Here is a 22,219-nt window from a genome sequence, read left to right on the forward strand (position 1 = left end):
TACGCCATGCCTCTGCATCCTCCACTCTTAGAAATCCTAATTATTTAAGAGGACACTTTTCCAACAGGATGTCTAACAAAATTCCAACTAAAATTTAAACTGCACTTGAGGACTCTAAATTCTATGTACTAAGAAAACAGAAAGCAAGAGGAGAAATTACAACCCTAGCTAGGTGAATTCACTCTCCTCACCAGAAGGACATTGATTCCATGTTGCAATGCTAAGCAAGTACCACTAATAAAGTGCCAATACATCATGCCTAAAATTGAATCAGACCACACTTAACAAAGACAAAAATATTACCATTGGTCTATGACCGTGGTATCCACTGTATCCAAATATAAAAGTCTATTGTATATTTGAAGATAAAAATCAGATGATTCAATTTGAAAACAGATGATCCAATTTTCTACTTTTTAGTATTCACTTTCCATACAGAAATTGTAAAAGTATCAGTGCAGGAGTTGTATCTTGAGAAAATTATAGTAAGGAGCCTCAAATGATTTGGGGATGAGTATAGAGACCAAAGGAAGTATGTTTAGTGGATCTAAAATGAACAGCAGAAGAGACACAAGATGACTATTAATTTGACATTCAGTCTACACAGCTGTCAAAACTGTAATTAGTTGCACTGTTTTCCATTCTTATAAGTTTTCTTCAGGAATAGAGTCTCACCAGTACCATAAACTAAGTAAAGAACTTAGACTGAAAAATGAGATTTTTGTGGTGTCACTATGGGGAACTATGCTTTATGGCACCATTAGGACTGAAGGATTCATTTCCCAAATAATTGCTGAAAGTGGTCTTTTCAAAATATTGTCATTAGTAGAAGATCTTTTTTCTGGCTATTACCATTTAAGGCTTCCTAAACTCAAGATTGTTTGAGACTCATGTAAATCACACTCCATGTCTCAAGTAGGAAATATATAAGAGGGCAATACAGATCCATAATTTCACTTTGAGTAAGCAGAAGCCTCCTTTGAGATTAGACTGCAAACCCAGATTCTGTGTGCCCAAATATGCTTTCTTCCCTTTATTTCCATTGTGATGATCTGAAGCACACTGATTTATGGACTTCCAAGATGCCTAGTCATGGTCTTAATCCACCTCCTGGGAAGCCCTAATTAGAACTCAAATGCATCCTTCATCTACTTCCAGACTTTCTGTTTTCCAGAAGTTCTTGGAAGTCTTTTGTCACTGGAGATTACCTCCACTTTTCATTGTGGATGTTTATCTCATTTTATGCTTCTCTTTTACTGTTACTTTAATTTATTGTCAGTAAAATAGACTTGTATATATTTTTTTTAAAAGAGAGAGGAGAGAGAGAGAGAGAGAGAGAGAGAGAGAGAGAATTTTTAATATTTATTTTTTAGTTATTGGCGGACATAACATCTTTGTATGTGGTGCTGAGGATCGAACCCGGGCCACACACATGCCAGGCCAGTGCGCTATCGCTTGAGCCACATCCCCAGCCCCAGACTTGTATATTTGAAGATCCAGATCTCTAAATAAAATGGTTAGCTTAGTTTATGGGCTTATAATACACAATCAAAAATGTTCAATACATTTTAATATGAATTTAGATCCATGATTAAAATTGGAGGAAATAAAATAGGCTTCATTAGGATGTAATTCTGCACTACAAAATTTCATTGTTTTTAACAAAGGATAAGAATTTTGGAAGATAACATGACAACAAGAAAAAGAATCACTATTTTTTATATATAGTTGTGCTTGAAAGAGAATAATTATGTCACCATAAATTGATGATATAATATAAAACAAAAAGCTTTATAACCAAGTTCTGTTTATTTTTGACAAAACATATTTGAAGCAAAAATACCAAATCCATGAATCTCCTCAAAATACTATACAGTGAATAGCATTTCTACACAAATCATGTAATTTTTATGATATTATATAAATTTTCTAGACATAGATGTAGAAGTTAAATACACTAATATTATTTCTCAAGGCACATTTATTCTGAAGCACAGTTCCATAAATCTGCAAATACAATTAAATTTTACTTATTATGCACAGATCAGTACCTCAAAAATGACCAAATACCTGGATATATTTTCTTTGACAGCTTTCTATTTCCTAGACAATAAGGTCAGCTTTAATATAATATATCTCCTACTTTTTCAGTGACACAGAATTTTTAAATTTTAAGTAAACTTCTCCTATAGGCTCAAAATTCACCATATAACTATGGTACTAATGCATTAGTGATGGATGTTACAAGAAAATTTCTTAGTTCTTTTAAGAGAATTTTTTGAAATGAAACACTATATCAACACATGATCCTTCAAACAAATAATTATGATAATGCATGCACAGCAATAAATTTGGAGTAAAGAAGATATATATATATATATTGGCTACAGGACTTTGAAAACACATGCTTTGGACCTAAAAGACAGTTATTTTGCTTTGTAATTGTAGCATTATTATATATGTGTGAGGAGTTTTAGGTCTATGTTTTTGTTTTGTGATCTCATGTGCTTCATTTATTCAGATGTATTAATGTAATATATGCTTATATGAGTTATATGCCTCTTTCTAATTATAGAATATATTTTTAGAAACTCTTGGTAATCATACAGTTCTAAATTAGAGAGCAATTACCATGCAAGCTAGAAAATGCAAAGTGGCTTAAAGAACTCCTCATCCCAGAGTCCAGCCTTAGAGTTTTCCCATTGTTGATGATCAATAAATTTATATTTTTCTTAAAGTTAAGATCTGTTTAATCTTAAAGTAAAGAAATAGGAAGCCAGAGAGGTGCTTCTTCACAGATATCAAGCTGTCATTACTGGGAAACCCAAGAAAGAAGTCCTAGAGGGCAGTCTGTCCCTCTGATTGAGGTAGTTATGTAAAATTCAAGTCCTGCTTTTCTTCCTCCTCTAAACTTGGAAATTATATTCCTGTGTATTTTTAATCCAGGAATGGGAAATTACTAGTACATTCATTGATTTTCAAAAATATTCAGTGTGCTTCCAAACCCTTTTATCATGATCCTCTCATTTGTCATTTCCTAACTTAAAGAGTACAGGGTGTGGAAATTTTTAATCTTTTGAGTTAAATTGGATCCAAAGACTTTATGATAAATATAAGTAGTTTATGGCATTGTGATATTGCCCTCTATGAAATGAAGTTTTTAACATAGAATATCATTTCCTTCTAAAATTTAAAAAACTTATAATTACTCAAATTATAGAATTCATGTCAATAGTAGTTCTATTTTATTTTATAATATTACAAAAGCAAGTTTATAAATAAAAAATGCTAAATTACAGATGGGGATATGGCTCAGTGTTGGAGCACTTGCCTAGCATATGCGGGACCCTGAGTTTTATCCTCAGCACCACATAAAAATAAAATAAAGGTTTATAAAATATCAAGGTAAAAACTCATGTCTTCTTTTATAATATGTATACAAATAAGTAATTTTTAAAATCTCTAGATGACATTCCATATTTAAGTTGTATCACTAGAACTCATTAAAGTTAGAACAAATGGAAAACTAAAATTAATCTTTTTTCCATATTAAAAAATGACTCATTTTAGAGGATATAAATTAAAGAAGCAAACGTTGTTAGAACACAATATCCTCAGTGAACCATACAGAACACAGTTTTCTGGATTGAGTAAAACCTATCCTATTACTAGGGATAGATGTGGATTCACCCAACACACATATTTCTCACTTCAGTTATCAAGTCCCTCTAATATCCTCCAGGTGCCATTCCAATGTTATTACCAAATTATGTCTGAATTATATAATGGCAACTGTGTTCCCACTATACATACCTTTGTTATAGATTCAGAATTACCATATATTATCAAAATAGTTCTTGATATAATCTCATGTTGAGGTTTTCTGGGGTAGTATGTTACTTTGATTTCATTTTTCTCTTCTTGATTAAGCAATAGGAACATATTGAAAACTGTACAATTTTCAGTGAATTGAAATGGAAGGATTGCACAAAAGTAAAGAATTGCAACCATCTGAAAAAATGAATCTCAATGTAGTAGGTGTGCACACCAATGTATTTTTTTAGTGCTGTCTTTTGACCATTTACTACCCGACCTAATGCCTTTAATATATCATCTAAGATGACACAGAGAAGCATGCCCTCTAAGGTGATATTTTTATTTGTATTTATAAGTTTTTATTGAGTTAAAGTGTTACCTTGATGCTAAATTTGATCATCTTGTATGACATATACGGAGTCATATTACATATATTCTAGAGGTTTTGTGTGTGAAAGAAGAACACATATGGATGTGTTTCTGAAATAAAAAGTCCTCAGTAGAAATGCTGGCCATTGTTTTAATTATGTAGTTCCTCATATATGTGATTTAATAGATGTAAATCTTTTATTTTAATAATGGCTACATATGTTTTTGCTTCAAATTGTTTTCATAAAGTTAAAATATTCTAGCAATAGGTGTAGAAATCTCGTTGGCAGTATTTTAGGCCTGTCTTTGAATCCCCAATGTAGCTATCCACCTTGCATATATGTTATTATCATGACTAGAAAAAATATCTTAAGTGACCAAATTCCAGCTATTGAATATCAGTAGAAATATTTTATTATTGTCTTCTCCTCAGTCATCTGGAATAAAGGTGGTAATTCAAGTCACAGTTTAGATAGACTCAAAGTCATTCCATTGTAAGGTTTTTAATTAAAGATCAAGAATTTGACCCAAGCGTAAAAGATAAACTTCCATAAAATCCCAATATTCATCTGCTTGAAGGAAGCAGAATGTGTTTCTTCAGTAAAGAAACCATACATAAAATTGATACAGAAAATTTGATGTTAATCTGATGGAATATTTTCTATAAAAGGCATGTTGTGTTTTAAGTCAAGTGTCTGAAATAGTAGGTATGTGTTTTAAATTGTTTCAAGCCACATATTTAAAAACACCAGTCATCAGGGCTAAGATTGTGGCTCAGTGGTATAGTGTTTGCCTAGCACATGTGAGAAACTGTTCAATCCTCAACACCACATAAAAAATAAAATAATAAAATAAAGTGTAAACAAGGTTTGAAAAAAAATAGCAGTTATCAGAAAACCATGTGGATGAGGCTACATTGTTCCATGACTCTTTAGACCTTTTAGATATAAAAAAACATAACAATAAGAGAAACCAAAATAGTGAAACGTTTATGAACATAGGATACCATTTTAAAATCTGAGGTAATGTAGATATTTGGTTAAGACATCAAAGTGTTGATTTCTGTTTATTTTAATTTTTAACTGGAATCTACTATTTATACTTGGATATGAGACCCAGTATTGTAACTCAACATGTGTATATAGTGTGTCATTATCAGATCAGGGTAATTTTCTTCTGATTAAAATTATTCTTTGTTTAAAACCTGCAAATTTCTTGCTATTTTGTTTTGTTTAAGAAGTTATTATAGAACATAATCACCTTATTGTGCTTTAAAACCTAAGACTTACTTTCTGGTCTTAACTTTTTTTGACACTTCTTACACAAAATCAGTCTCTTTCTCATTCTTATCATAAATCTGGTTAGCATTTCTGTTTTCAGTTTCTGTGTAATCAACTTTTCAGCTTCAACACATAAATGTCACATGCAGTATTTGTGGGAAAATAAATGTCTTTACTAGGAAAAATAAAATATTATCCTCAATAAATAATTTGGGAAATTGGCATAATTCTCTGCATTCACTCATTCAGTGTTTTGAACTTGTCTCTAATAATAAATTTGGAAAAAGAATAAAAATATATAAATCAAATATCCATATGTTTTCAAGATTTTATGGGTCACATTTTGTCAATGAGAGTAAGTTTTGTGACATTTATTTTTATAAAAATGGCATATGCTAATTCTTATAAATTTATTTATAATAAGTGTATATATTATATGTAAGTTTTTGTATTGTGAATTTAAATAGATCTATATTTCCATGGAATAAATAACTTTAAAATTTGTATTAGAGCTGGCTCAGTAGCACAGGCATGTCATTCCAGTGAATGTGGAGGCTGAGGCAGGATTATTGAGAGTTCAATGCCAGCCTCATTAACTTGGTGAGGTCCTGAGAAACAATTTAATCCTGTATCAAAATAATTAAAAAAAAAACCAAGAAAGAAAAGAGGACCCAGACTCAGTGGCACACACCTGTAATCCCAGTGACACAGAAGGCAGAGGCAGAAGGATTATGAGTTCATAGTCAGCCTCAAAAATGGTGATGAACTAAGGAAATTAGTGAGACTCTAAATAAAATACAAAATGAGGCTGGTGATGTTGCTCAGTGGTGGAGTATCCAAGAGTTCAATCTCAGAAGGGCCAAATAAAATAAATAAATAAAAAGTGCTGGGAATGAGTGGGTCTGTGGTTCAGTGGTAATACAATTGAATTGCATGGCATGTGTGAGGCACTGGGTTTGATTCTCAGAACCACATATAAATAAACAAAATAAAAATCTATCAACAAAGAAAAAAATATTTTAAAAAACTGGAGGTGTATCTCAGTGGGTAATCACCCAAATGCACTCACCCTGTACCCCTTCTCCACCTGGGATGCCCACCCTGACACATGTGAAAGAACAATATCTCAGCCTGGCCACCTATCCAGCAGTTTTCCTTTAACAGCCAATGAGGACATATTCCTCACTTGATGCCCATCCTTTCATGCCACTGTGTGACTATGCACTGGGCCTACACTAAGCCACCCGAGCACAACTGTTTGTTAAGGTCCAGGTGCAGGTATCCCTAATTCATTCCACTGGGACGTTATATTTTATAAAATGGGTTTCTAATACTTCAAAATGACAGGTTTTGGGGCTGAAAGTACAGTTCAGTAGTAAAACGAGTGTTTCCCATGTGCCTGGCTCTGGGCTCCTCTGCCACACGACCAGCGTGAGCTTCATGAAAGAAGATTCAGTGCATAAGAAATTGCTAGAGAGTTTTAAATTAAAGAGACAGACTCTCATACCTTTAATGCAGCTCTGAGATGGCTTCTCCTAGCTCCCGCCTACAGCCACCTAATCTGTTGGTGAGGTTTACAGAAGAGACTAGGGAGAGAGGGAGAGCATGACAGGGAGTGAGCTTTTATTGGGCAACAAAAAAATTCAAGGGAAAATCCCAGCCAATGAAGGATAAGGGGGTCAGCATCTCAAGGTCAGCGCTGGCAATTGGGTCTTTAGGTCAGTGGCCAGGCACACTTCTGCATGGACAAGCCCTCGGACATGGGAAAGTGTGGGGAAGGCTTTTTAACACAGGCTGTGTTTAAGCGCCTCTCACCCAGCCAGGGAGGTAACTCAAATCACATGTAAGGATGGCCTCCCAGAGGATCCAACTCCAGCATGTAAAAAAAAAGCCAGGCAGGCCTGGTGGCACATGCCTATAATCCCAGTGACTATAGAGGCTGAGGCAGGAGGCCCAAAAGTCTAATGTCAGCTTCAGCAATGTAGTGAGGCCCTAAAAATCTTAGAGAGACACTGTCTATAAACTATAAAAAGGGTTGGGGATGGTTGTTCAGTGCTTAAGAAATCCTAGATTCAGTTCCCACAACCAAAAAACAGAACCAAACTCAAACTAAAAATGAAAAACAAACTGTATTCCCCAATATTATTTGCAGGTAGGGGTCTCTATGATTCTGTGCTGGCCAATGAGATATCAGTGGAAGCCACTGGGCCTCTTAGATCTTTGTTTTTTTTTCCTTCTTCCCTTTCCCCTGATTGCTGTATTGAATGGATTGCAGAATGAAAAACAGAAAGGGTTCTGAGGCATGATGGCATAGCTGGATAGCCATAGCAGCCCAGACTGCCAACCACTGGGCTTTTTGATTTTCAAGTAAAAGGAAATCTTTTTCAGTATTTGATGGGTACATTTTTCTAGCAGAGGAAAGACAGATGCATTCATTTTTCTCCTTGTTCTACTTTCTGTTCATTGTCCTCAGGTTCAGGAACAATGCAGGTCAAAAGAACCAGCCATCTTTGTCACCAATTCTTTTTCAGGTCTCTGGGGATGGAGTGTAAGTACAACACAAAACCTCTACAGTACCTAATCTGAGCCCTTGGGACAGAGTTAGTCCTGAGTCATCTCCAGGATCCCTCATCTGTCCCAGAATGTTCACAGAGAGTGAGTATATTTCCTCTTGTTGCCAACACTCAAGTCCAAAATCCCAGGACTCTCATGGCTCTCCTGAGAACTGTTCCACAACAGACTAACACTGGTCCCAATCTCAATTCCTGCACTGATGGGACATTGGGAAAGTGATTTTAAGCAAGCCATACAGTTCCCAATTTTGAAGTGGGTCGTCTCCAAAAAAGACTTGAATCTAAATGAACACAGAAGGAAGAAGCCTGGGTCCAAGGACTGAAGATGAACCCTGCCTCCAGAGAAACCTAGGATTTTAAAAGATTTCCAATTAAAGTGAGGTGGCAGGTAAAGTATAGACCTTGACATAAAACAATAGGCTGAGAGCAAAATGTCAGATGTGGGCAAAGACGTATGTGTGAGAGACTGATGTTTCACAGCCTCCACAACAGGTAAAAATGAATGCTAAAATTGTAATATGTAACATAAGAAAAAGGAACCACATTTTTTTTTCCTTTTTTATTTCTTTTCTTTCTTTTTTTATTTTTTGTACAAGTGTTTGAAACTAGGGGAACATAACCACTGAGCCTCATCCTCAGATTTTTCAATGGTATTTTTTAGCTTTTGAGACACATTGTTAATCACAATATTGGGGTATTCTTATATCAAACAAGCATTTTTATCACAAAATAAATATGTCATGTTAGCAGCTACTTCTCTTTTACTGATTTTGTTTTTTTCTTTCCATAAATTCAAGTGAAAATGCTGTTTTTTCATATTTAATAACTTTTTATAATTTTAACCATTATTTTTGTTTGTTTGTTTTTATGTGGTTTTGATATAACCCAGCACCTCGTGTGCACTAGGCAAGCACTCTCCCACTGAGCCACAAACCCAGCCCACATTTAACCTCATTTTAATCAAAATATTTTCTTTCTTTCTACCCATCCTTTTTTTTTTTATTCACCCTCCAATCTATGTGACTAAAAAGTCCTGGGAAATGATACTGCCTAATGTTAATTCTGGTGTTTGGGGCACTGGGTTTTGGCAAGATTTCCACCCCTTGACCAGTTTTGCAGGATTCTGCTGTATATTTTGAATTCTTTATAGAAGCCTTTAGCATTTTTGTGGAACAATGAAATAAGTTTCCCAAAGTATGGCACTATTTTTGAAAGGTTTGGAGATATTGAATGACATGATGAGAAAAGCACCTGGCATAGTGTGGTTGTGTGATTCTGAGAGGACACAAATTTCTTTGTGAGATCACAAATGGTGTTCTTACCTAGAATGTCCTTTCCTTTGCTCTTTAGCATACTTCAATTTATCCTTTAATACCTAGTTGAATGTGAAGAATTTGTACTCCCAGCCAATACCTATACCCAGCCTACTGGACTCCTTCTCTTTGTTGTTTTGCAGCAACAAAGAAACAGCAGGAAGGCTTTCAGTGTGCTTATATAGCAATGGGGTTCAGTGAGAACTATAAGTGGGTTTTGGCCACTGAAATCACCTGGCAAAACCCAGATCCTGGTTTTATTAAACTTTGCTATCAGATTCCTTGACCTCCCCAGTGTCATTTTTAAAAAAAAATAAATCACCTAGTTCAGTTTCTGCAGCTTGAAGCCCAAGTCCCCAACTGCTTCCCTGTCTCTACAGCATTGGGTCAGGTTGTCAGAATAAACCATAGTTATACAGAAGTCATTATAAAGAGGCTTTCTCTTCTGAGACTGAACCTTGAGAAAGATGGCCATGACCAGATACCTATGCTTCCTCATTCTGAGATGCCCCAGGCTGGCTGGAGAAGAGATCATAGATGACTCTTGTTTGCCAAATAGCTGTGCCCATCCTGTGCTGAAAGGGGGAGAGAAGGTGCTGAAGGCCACAGAGCTTAAAAAAAAGCAGAAGGCCATGTCCTTTGAAAACATGCTTTTTAAATCTGGCTGGGCTATTTCACAAATAGGACAGGGACATTGCTAGTTGCTGTACAGTGCCTCTTCTGCATCCATAATACAAAGACAGTGCTGAAAACATGCTCACATTTATGCAAAAAAGTATTATCATCAGTTGGAATTCTGTAAATGGAGATACTCTGTGGTTAGCAGAGTGGTTCAAGGTGAACCATTGAAGATGTGGGGTTCAAATGTGACCAGAGCCCAAAGGTAATTGTCCCTTAGACTCAGTGGTGTCACAACCATGGATATCTCAGCAAGATCTCTTTCATTCATTTCAGATGGAGTTTTCAAGGAGCAGTGGAGAGGCCAGGTGACAGTGAGGCTGGTGTAGGAGTGAACTTGCTGGAAAACCATGGCTAATGAAGAAGAGCAGAGCCATTTTGTATGCTAGTGGATGGTGGTGGAATTGGGCCAAGCCAGACTGCAAAGGTTCCAGGGCTAGAGGGAAACCACCTGCAATCCCAGAGTGTTAAATATGTCATCGGAAGATGAGTCATGTGGACAGAATGCAGAGGATCAAATTGGTGGAGTGGGCGTGGCTCTCAGAACAATGCAGGTAAGAGGCCAGATGCTGGGTGGCACCTATTAAAAAAGTGGAGAGGACCTTGTGGGCAGAGCTGGTGAGGCAGAGTCAGGCTGAGTGAATGGAGCCCAACTCCTAAGAACAGTGGGCGGGGAGAAGACAGGGGAAGCACGTGGGAGGCAGCACCCCACCCAGGACCCCTTAGGTGAGCACAGCCTAGGAACCAGGAGGCACAGTAATGCGGGAGCAGAGGGCATGGTGGGTGCATCCACAGGAGGCAAATGGAGTCAGGAGAGGCATCCATCTGGTAATTCTGTCAGGATTCACTGTGGACCCAGAGGGGAAGCAGGGTCTTTGGCCTCTGAGATAGTAATGTGACCTCAATGTCTGCTCCATTGGGGGCCTCAGTTTCCCCTCTTACCCACTGAGGCAATGGAGGGAGGCTGAAGATGCCATGGCACAGCCTTTCTTTCTTCCTCCCACTCATTGGATGCTGTGCACTTTCTATATTTTCAGGTTGGTTGGGTCCCATGGGGTTTCTTGAAGGGGTCCTTGGGATATCGCCTGAGACACTTTGTTTTTGGGGAACAATAATTTTTTTTTTTCCTGTGTGTTCACAGAGACTTCTCTTGGTGCCTGCTGTTTACATATTGAGACCCTGAAGTCCAGAGAGGGTAAGCCTGTGATGCAGCCATCACTTGCTGGAGTCTGATCTGGATCGCACAGTCCCCTTCACTTACTCACTCACAGGCAGGGGTTTCATAGCACCTGGGCAATAAAAAAAGCATTGATGAGGGAAGAGGCGTTGGCTCTTTCCAGGTGCTACTTTGGGACACTCCCTAAGTCTGTAAAGTGGGACACAAATTGACATCTGACTCTCAGGCTGGTGTAAGGCCAACTTCCAGCTTCATGATTCTCTAAAAGGCAATTTGCAACGGATGGGGCAGGGGATCTATTTTGACAGTATTATCATTTAGTATTTTTTTAAAACATTCATTTTTTAGTTGTAGGTAGACACAATACATTTATTTTATTTTTATGTTATGGTGAGGCTTGAACCCAATGCCTCATGCATAATAGACGAACACTCTACCTCTAGGGAAAACCATAGCTTTCATTAATTTTATATATGGAAACATAACTCCTTGCATAAAAAAAAACAAAAAAGCAAAAAACTATAGTACCAGGCTCTGCCCTAGGCAGAGAGGACACAGACATGAACAAAACAGCAAGGAATCTCTGCTCTTATTTTCGTGGGGGCTACCATTCCCCTGCACTGACCCAAGAATTCAGGCACTAAAGAGACATGAAGTACTGACCCCCTTTAGGCATCTGATCTAATGTTACCATCCATGGCAATGTTTTACCTTCTCAATTATTCTAAAACACACCCTTCTCCATATCATTTAGCTGCCCCAATCCTTTCCTAGCTGTGAGATAAAGGTCTCCTTAAAGATCCCTTCCTTGCTTGCTTCTCCAGTTGCATCTCCTCACCCCTCTTTTAGGTTTCAAGAATTCCTGTCTCATCCCTAATTGTACTTACTGCTCTGCTTAATGTGGGTACTTTCCCATTGTTAGAAGTGCTAAGTCCTAATTAGACACTAGATGGTATCAGAACTGTACTTTTGACATTTTTCTATCTTCCACCAGAGTATCTGCCTATTTATTGGCTGGCTTGGTTATGAAATACTTTAGAAAACTCTTCAGTACTTGCTTTACAAGCAGCTTTTTATGTTTTTTTTGTACAAATCTTCATTAATTGTATGTATGAAATTAATCATCCAGCTATGAAAGGGAGTATTACACTAACTACCCAGTGTATATGTGTATGTATGTGTGTGTGTGTAGATATATGTGTGTGTGTGTGTGTGTGTGTGTGTGTGTGTGTGTGTATATATATATATACACACACACACACACACACATATTTTTTTCAAAATTTATTCAGAAGTGGGATAAGGATTTCAATTCAATCATGGCCTCTTTCTACACCTGTTGTGCCTGGAATGTTTCAGGAGTCCTTACTAATATTGCAGGTATTTCTTTCTATTTTCTATGCTGTTATTATTAAAAGCCATTAAATAGAATAAATATATCTCAGAGATGCCAAGTGTTATCTCACTTGTAGTTGTTCATTGGGCATCTGTAGGCCTAAGTGAATATTCAGAGCTTTTTGGCAAAAGCATTCCTGTATGGAGCAGAAAAACCACATGAGGCAGGAAAAAAGTGTGTTAGTCTTGAAGAAGGCTTTTGTGTTGATGTTTGTGATTTCTCCTTGATATCCACATAAGGTGAAAGGAGAGGACTGGGAAGAAAATGAATATTTGGAAGGCAGGGGAATGTGAAAAATACTGCAATGAGACTGAGCATGACTCAGGTTTGGGTGAAGTTATATAAGTACAGGGAGCATTTCTCTGAGCTGGGAACACACTTATATTTAGCCACGGAGAAGGAAATAATATGAAGAAGACAGAGTGTGGGCATTCAGTTAAGGAGATAGAAAACCAGGAAAATGTAATGACATGAATTTCTGGAAGAGGTGATTTTAAAAAGAAAGGCAGAACCTCTTGTTCTAAAAAACACTAAAAAGTGAGCCACAGGGTGACAAAGGAGGGACCTTGAGTTTTGGTGCCATAGGGGTTTCTGATAATCTCAGTGGAACCTCTGTCCTCAGGTGGTGGGAACTGAAGCCAAATTGAAGATTTATGGAAAAAAATAAGGTCAGCATAGTGAAGGCAATAGCTGGAGGTCATTTTTCTGGTTTTTTACAACGAGATAAAGGGAGACTCAACCAGGTGTTTACATTTATGTTCTCAGAGATGTGGGGAGAGTTCATTCCTGCAAATGTTTGTTTGTGACTGCAGAAGTCTTTTTTCTATTACCATGTTTATCACCTACACCTTAGAGTTGATTTTTTAGAAGTAATATGGAAGCCCAATGGTAATTTCTGGAGAGTAGGAAGGGTGCTGGGGCAGGGCAATCAATGAAAGTAGAAGATAGATAATTAGATATGATCACTGTGTACCATGCATTTGGAAATATTATGCTCAACTCCATTAACATGTGCAGTAAATATTTGTTAATTAAAAACAAATTAAAACTAATTATTCTATTTGATCACTGAAAGGTAGGCACTCAACACTGAGGAAGAGAGTATCCTTATGGTTTGTTTCCTGCTTGTGAAAATGGTCATTGTTAGTCACCTATAAAGATAATGGATTAAATAATTTTGGAAGAAATCGTATGATTTCTTTGATTTGAAGTGCCTTGTTGTCACAGCATGATGAGGTTATCTGATGGTCACTGAAATATTTGAAGTGCTACAGTCCATCCACTGTCAAGGTAGTTTGTGCCAAGTTCATCCTTTGGGACTGTAATATTTTCCTTATTCTTTCACTATTTGTTGCAATCAAGTCACTGAATCTGCCCACCCATAAAATGACAAAGATACTAAGCTCCACATGCAGGATGGGATGCTATTCTCCTGTATTGTTTTGAACTCTTGTATATGAAAGATTTTTTTCCCATCATTTTTATCAATGTAGTCAATATTTCTCAGTAAATATACATTTATTTGTTGCTTTCACTTATAATTTAATATTAAAGTTTTTTATTTTATTGCTCATATTTTCCAGCTTTCAATCTTTCAGGATTTTTACTTTAGTTCTTATGTCATTTATCAGGAATTCACATGTGGGAAACCTTGAGAGACTCTCCTCCTACTCTTCATTCTCTTCCTCCTTCATATGTTAAGGCTCATTTTTTTTTTTTTTTAATTTATCTTTCATGATGCTAGAATCACCACTTTCTCCAGGGAAATATACACCTTTTTACTGGTATTTTTAGGGCAACTTGTGTAATTTGTCAGGACCAATGCAAAATGAAAACTTAGACTCCCTGTCTAAAAGCAGGTGACCTCTACCATTGACATCATGCCACAGAAATCTATTTCTTTCTTCTGTGATCTCTTCACATGTCATTGTACAATTTGTCTTTTAATTGTCCTTCTTACTACAGAATTTTAAATTATTAGCAAGACTTCTAACATTCATCTTTTTGTATGCCATATCAATTCTAAATGCAAACTTATGAGAAAGTCACATTGGAGAGCTTACACATCCATGTTGTGTTCATTAATACCAAAGCAGTGAATATGTTACACAGAACCAGTGCAATTGCATTTATTACACCCTGATAACTGTGAACAATTTCTCCAGCTGGTTTGTTAATGAGTTTGAAAGAGCTGGGAGAAAAGTGACTGTGGATTACCCTGCTTTCCCTATCCCTTCACATCCTCAGCTGGAAAGTTGGGTTAACACAGTGAAATACCTTGAGTGACAAAGCTGTCTTCTTTCTATATTTGAATCTAATTCTGGTTCGACATTAATGTGTGTCCTACCTGGGTTTCATCATGCTCCCTTTTTTTTTTATACTTGTGGATAGGACATGGTCACTTTGTACCCAACTCTCTCTTAGCTCCCATATTTCCGTGGCCCACTGGAATTTGTGATAATGGGAATGAAAACTCAATGTTTATGAGGTGTCCAAAAGCACTATACCTGCAGGTTACATTTATGTGCTGTGTTTATACCTGTGGTCCATTGCCTTCTTGGAATTTACTTTTGAAAAATAAGTAGTAAGATAAAATCAATAAAAATTATGATAGCAACAGTGAATATTCAATCAAGAACAGGTCCACTTTGAGCAGGAATCCTGACTGTGTAGGAAGAGCATCATGGGGCTAGTCCTCCTTTCCCTGCCTTCTGGCTTCAACACTCTCTTCATCATCTTTCCCTCCCTCAGTCCCTTGTATCCTCCCTTCCTCCTTTGCACAATAGTAAGAACACTAAGTAGGATATATGTACTCTGAAAACATGTAAGTGAACATTATACTATTGTAAAGTGTAACTACAGAATTATGCTGCAAATATCTAGAAGTTGTTTATCTTATGCAATTAAAATTTTATATCCATCGAAGAGCAGCACCACATTTTACCCTAACCACATTTCTTTGCAAACAGCATGCTACTCTCTGTTTATATTTATATATTGCAACTACAGATTGAACCCACAGCACTTAATTACTGAGTCACTTCCCCAGAGTTTTATTTATTTATTTATTTATTTTAATTTAGAGTCTGGGTCTCACTCAGTTGCTTAGGGCCTGGCTAACGTGATGAGGCTGGTTTTTAACTTGTGGTCCTCCCACGTCAGCTTCTCAAATCACTGATATTCAAGGTATGTCCCACTGTACCCAGCTCACTTAATGGTTTCTCATAGGGATATTTTGTATTTCAGATTTTATACTCTTCTCAGGTGATGTGTCAGTCATTTCTCTCATTCCAACAGTTGAATCTCTTCGCTGTTCATGCTTTACTGTGCTGTGTAGAAGCTTTTGGTTTAATGGAATTATACTTCTCTGTTCATGGTTCTCTTCCCTGTCCTTTTATTGTCATAGCAAAAGGACCATTACCTAGAGCTATCTTGTAAAGTGTTTCTTCTGTGTTTTCTTTGTATGTTTTGCTCACAAACTTATGCTCTTCTTTCTTTTTTTCTATTTTAGATTAAAAATAGCAACTTCATCTGCTTGTGTTATATGGCATGATATTTTAATACATATAACACTGTGTAGTGATCATATTTGTCACCTTAGTAGGATGGGAAGAGATTGGTAAATGGGACCCCAGTACAGTCTTCCAGGAATTATACAGGTTCACCTCTCACTTTACATTTTCTCCTCTTTGAGTTGATGTTTGATATGATGTAAGATAAATTTTTGTTTTCTTTCTTCCCTGTGCAGATATTGAGTGTCCTCAGCACCATCTGTTAAAGAGACTAACTATCCTTTATTCATTCTGTATTATTGGCCCCATTCTCAAAGATGATTGTGCAGTGAATGTCTGGGCTTACCCTTGTTCTCTTTTCTGTGCATTGGTCTATATGTTGCTTTCTATTTCAGTAAAACAGTGTTTTAATTATTGTATTTTGTAATTTATTTGATTCTATCTTTTTGGCATTTGTTAAAATTAGCTATACATAACAGTATAATGCATTGACACAGCATACATAAATGGAGTATAACTTCACATTTTTTCTTTTTGTACATGATGCAGAATTACACCAGTCATGTAATTGCATAAGCATGCAGGGTAATAATATCTGATCCATTTCATGATCCTTCAAAACCGCATACCTCTTTCCCTCCCTTACTAACCTCTCTATAAATCAAAGTGTATTTATTCTTCCCTAGTGCCTTCCATTGTGAATTAGCATCTGCACATCAGATAAGATATTAAGCCTTTGAAATTTTGTTATTGGTTTATTTAGCTTAGCATGGTATTCTCAAGTTATATATGCCAGCAAGTGGCATAATTTTATTATTTCTAGGGTTGAGTAATATTCCATACACACACACACACACACACACACACACAACCACACAAACATACAGCCACACAGGCTAATCTATCTGTGTGTGGCTGTATGTTTGTTTGTGTGTGTGTGTGTGTGTGTGTGTGTGTGTGTGTGTGTATATATATATATATATATATATATATATATATATATATATATATATATATATATATAAATGTTATATTATTTATATTATATATAACATTTTATTTATTCATTTATATGTTGAAGGATACCTAGGTTGGTTCCGTAGCTTAGCTATTGTGAATACATTGATATGGCACAAGCAATGTATGAGTGTACCTTTGCCTCCCACATTCTCATGAACAATATTATTGCTTGTATTCTTGATAATTGCCATTATGACTGCAGTGAAATAAAATATTGAAATAGCTTTTATTTGCATTTTTCTAATTGCTAAAGATGATGGTCTTTTTAATGTGTTTGTTGATCAATTGTATTTCTTCTTTTGTGAAGTGTCTTTTCAGTTCCTTCATCCATTTGTTGATGGGTTATGTCTCTTTTTTTTGGCAATAAGTTTGTTGAGTTCTTTATATATCTTGGAGATTTCTGCTCTATTTGATGTGTTTGTGCTAAGGATTTATTCTCCCATTCTGTAGGCTCTCTCTTCATGTTATAGATTGATTCCTTTGCAGAGAATAAGCTTCTTAGTTTGAATCCATCCCATTTTTTGATTCCTAATTTTACTGTTTGTGTTTTAGGAGTCTTGTTCAAGAAGTCAGGTCCTAAGCTAACAGGATGAGGATGTGGACATTTTTTTTTGTTAGGGTCTCCATTCTCATGTCTAAATCTTTTATCTACTTTGAGTTGATTTTTGAGCACAGTGAGATATAGAAGTTTAATTTCATCTTTCTACATATGGATTTCCAGTTTTCCCAGCACCAACTGTTGAAGAGGCTTTCTTTTCTCCAATTTATGTTTTTTCACCTTTGTCTAGTATGGATTGGTCTATATGTCTTTTGGTACTTTTTTTTTTCTTTTTTTACTATGTCTCTGTAGTATAGTTTAAGGTCTAGTATTGTGATGCCTACTGATTCACTCATTTTGTTGAGAATTGCTTTGGCTATTGTGGCTCTCCTATTTTTTCAAATGAATTTCATGATTGCTTTTTATAGTTTTATGAAGAATGTCATTGGGAGATTAAAAGGAATTGCATTGAATCTCTATAACTATTTTGTTAGTATCAACATTTTGACTATGATCATTCTGCCTATACAAGAGTATGTAACATCTTTACATTTTCTCAGATCTTCAATTTCTATCTTTAGTGTTCTGTGGTATTCATTGTAGAGGTATTTTACCTCTTTTTTAGTTTGATTCCCAAGTATTTTATTTTATTCTTTCTTTTTCTTTTTGAGGCCATTGTTAATGGGGTGGTTTTCCTAATTTGTTTTTACATTGGATTCATTGCTTCATTGCCGCAGTCCGGCTGCAGCAAACTAGCGGGGGGGGGGGGGGGGGTGGGTGGGTGATGAACAACTTGTGTACATTGATACAGCAGGAATGGGAGCTGTTTACTGTAGGACAGGAGCGGTATTTATACATTCCACACAGCTTATCTTATTAGCATAAACTAGATACAGCAGTCAACCAATAAGGAATCTCCACACTTAATGGCTTGCTTTTGTTACTTCACAAACCACTTCCTCTGGCATTTTGCCAGGCGCCATCCAGCCTTGTTTACAGACTCTAGCATTTCTCTGGCAAAATGCCAGGTGCCATCCTGACTTGTTTACAGACTCGAACACTTCATTATAAAAATTCATTTGGTTTCTGAGTGTTTATTTCATGTTATACTATTTTACTAAATTTATTAGTCAAGAAAGTTTTCAGGTGAAATTTTTTGGATTTTCTAAATATAGAAGCATGTCATTAGCAAATAGTGATAGTTTGATTTCCTATATTTTCTATTCATTATCTTTAATTCTTTCTTCTAATTGTTTTGGATAGAGCTTCAAGGATGATGTTGAATAAAATGACAAAAAAGGCATCTTTTTGCTTTTTTTCAATTTTAGAGGGAATTCTTTAATTTTTTCTCCCTTAATAATAATGTTTCTGAGGAGCCCCCCACAGAAGGGCCAGGCACAGAGCCCACTGGCAGGGTGGGCCCAGGACTGACTGGGCAGGGGAGGGGGTGGGAGACCCCAGGACAAAGGCCCTGGCCACCCTCCCCCAGCGGAGACAGCCTTCGGTGCAGCAGAGGGTGGAAACACTTTTCTATGGTGATGAGGCACTGAGAAGCCTGGGCAATAGCGTCAGTGGCAGTGGCAGCAACTTTGTGTCCCTGGCCCACTTGTCCCTGAGGCGCCAAGATGGGCAGCAGGCAGCGTGGTGAAGAATGATGCCCTGAAGCTGAGCCTGAAGGAACAGGTGCCAGCAGAGCCAACTCTGCCCCCCCCATCTGCAAACTGCACACACAACAGGTGCCCCCTGACAGCCTGCTCTCCAGCCCTACCTGAGGCTGCTCAAGCTCCCCTCTCCTGAGCTCGAGTGCCTCATCATCCAGACCAATGGGCTGGTTACCACTACACTGAGGAGCACACAGTTCTTCTACCCCAAGATGTTGGCCAACGAGAAGCAGGAGTTCACCGAGGAGTTTGTCAAGGCCCTGGAGGATTTGGAAAAGCAGCACCAGCTTGGCGAGTGTGCAGCCCCACTGCTGCTGCTGCTGCTGCTGCTGCAGCCTCTGCAAGAGGACCCTCTGTCAGGCATCAGGCGCCATACCCTCACCCCCCAGCTGACATCGGTCTTCAGGAACCTGAGCAGCTACAGGGGTGGGGCCGGGGGTGCTGCAAATGTCCCCTTCACCTCCAATTCCGTTCCCTTCTCCCCGTCACTGCGGCCCCCCCCCGCCCCGCCCCGCGCACTGGGGCTGCCATGCCTAGCTGTGCTCAAGGATGAGCCACAGAAGGTGCCCGACTTGCCAAGCTTCAGCGAGAGCCTGTGGATATCGCTCATCGACATGGACACATAGTAACACATCCAGGCTGAGCGCAATTGGCTGCTCAACTGCATTGCAGCCTCCAAGTGCCCCAAGGGCAAACTGGAGCATCTCTCCCTGGAGGAGAAAGTGAAGAGGTCAAGAGCCAGAACAGGACCTGGAGTCCACCAGGAGCCTGCTGACTGAGCAGGTGGTGCAGCTCAAGCAGAACGTCCTCAGCCATGTCAACAGTGGCTGCCAGCTGCTGCCCCAGCATCAGGTGCCCTTGTACAGAGCCCAAGCACTGGGTGCATGCGCGGCCCCCCTCCTTGAGGGGCGGGCTCACAAGGGGAGGGAGATGGCCTGAGCACCCTGGACTTGGGAGGGTGCAACCCTGGCGACCACCTCCCCGAGGGTGCCCAGGACTCGGAGAGGGCCCGGTCCCCAGGGATCCCCATGGGTGCCCTGGGCTTGACAAGCTGGACCCCCTGCTCCTTTAGGGGGGTGGAGTCCATGACCTCCACCCACCCCCCCGCCTCTTTTCCCTGCGCTGCTGCCAGGTGTTGCACAAACCCGCAGGTTGCCCCTTCCTACACACCACTGCGGAAGGGGTCTCTATGGGGCACAGCCTCCAGGCTGCCTTTTCTTTTTCTGTTTTGCTTTTGGGAAAGAGAAGAACAGAGTGTTAGATTCTGCACCATTTATGTTTCTATTCGTGAACAAATGGTTGTGTGTCCCTGTGTGTTTCCTTGTGTTTTTTTTTTAAAGAAATGGGAAAAAGAAAAAAAAAAAATATTAAGCCTTTTCCTTGCTCTCACTACCCACTTTTGTCCTTCCAACACCCCTCCTCCCTGCCCTTTTTGTTCTTTGTTTTTGTTTTGCTAGGAGTCCACATTCCTGTTTGTAAACCTTTGTTCCCTGTTTTCTGTTTTCAGTAAAGTCTCCTTACTCCAAAAAGAAGAAGAAGGAAGAGGAGGAGGAGGAGGAAGAGGAGGAGGAGGAGGAGGAGGAGGAGGAGGAGGAGGAGGAGGAGGAGGAGAATATTGTCCATGTGTTTACCATAGATAGCTTTTATAGTATTAAGACATATTTCTATTATACATAGTTTTCTAGTATTTTGACTATGTATTTAGTCAAATGTTTTTTTTCTGCATTTATTGAGATAATTTTTTTTATTCTTGTCTTTACATCTATTTAATTAAAAATATGTTTATTGATTTCTATGTATTGAACCAACCCTGCATCTCTGGGACAAAGCCCACTGATCATGTTGTACTATCTTTTTAATATGATTTTGTATGCTGTTTGCCATAATTTTATTGAGAATTATGACATCTCTGTTCATCAGGAATACTGGTCTGAAATGTTCTTTCCTTGATGTGTCTTTGTCTGGTTTTTGCATCAGGTTGATATCAGTTTCATAGAATGAGGTTAGAAGGTCTTTAATATTTTCTATTTCATAAAATAATTTTAGACAAATTGGTGTTCATTCTTTTTTCAACTTCTTGTAGAACTGGGCTGAGAATTCCTCTGATCCTGGGTTTTTCTTAGTTGTTAGGCTTGTGATAATCCCTGGCTTGTGAGAATTAATGCAATATACTCAAGACTTTATACTTTAGAGGAGAAATGCCTACTCTAACATTAGCCTGCTTTAGCAAATGTTAGTCCTCAAATAACAATATTGTTGAACATTTTTTGTTTTCCCCAGAAGAAGACTGACATCTCCAAGACTCCTTTCTTTAAACATGTATGTGAAAATGTGTATGTGTGTGTGTGTGTGTGTGTGTGTATCCAATGTTTTGTGATCACTTGGTAAAACTGCATTAAATAACACAGCCATCACATCAATTTGGGTACTTTACTCAAGCATTTTAGCCCACATCTTAAATTTTTGATCCATACAACAGTTTTAGCTATAATTTCTATCAGAGTCTCTACATGGAAATATGAAATAATGAGATAAAATATTTTAACACTCTAACTCTCCAATATTATAAAATTTATTTCTAATTGAATTTAATGTTATTCATACTTCACATAATTCTCCTGAAATAAATATAAACACTTTGAAATAAACAAAACACAAGTATATCATTCAAGGGAAGTGACAAAGACTGCATGAGAGCAGGATGAAGATTATAAAATATTTCTGAATTAAAATCTAAGTTCCATGAAAAGTTGAATCAATATTTTTATGTTTGTGTATTGAGATAATTACTACACTAAGACATTTAGGTGTTTGTAGAGTAGGAGGATATAAGATACTATTGCAGTGTTAAGAAATAGGGAAATAAGAGGAGCTCTATCATGAACA

General features: G+C 37.7%; 1 pseudogene; it reads left to right on the top strand.

The window, feature by feature from the left end:
* The first annotated feature begins 10,515 nt into the window (after positions 1 to 10,515).
* LOC139704174 (transcription factor JunD-like) lies at positions 10,516 to 21,010 on the top strand (annotated as a pseudogene).
* The last annotated feature ends 1,209 nt before the right edge of the window (positions 21,011 to 22,219 follow it).

The sequence above is a fragment of the Marmota flaviventris genome, unplaced genomic scaffold (genome assembly GCF_047511675.1).
Source record: "Marmota flaviventris isolate mMarFla1 unplaced genomic scaffold, mMarFla1.hap1 Scaffold_43, whole genome shotgun sequence".
Taxonomy (NCBI): Eukaryota; Metazoa; Chordata; class Mammalia; order Rodentia; family Sciuridae; genus Marmota; species Marmota flaviventris.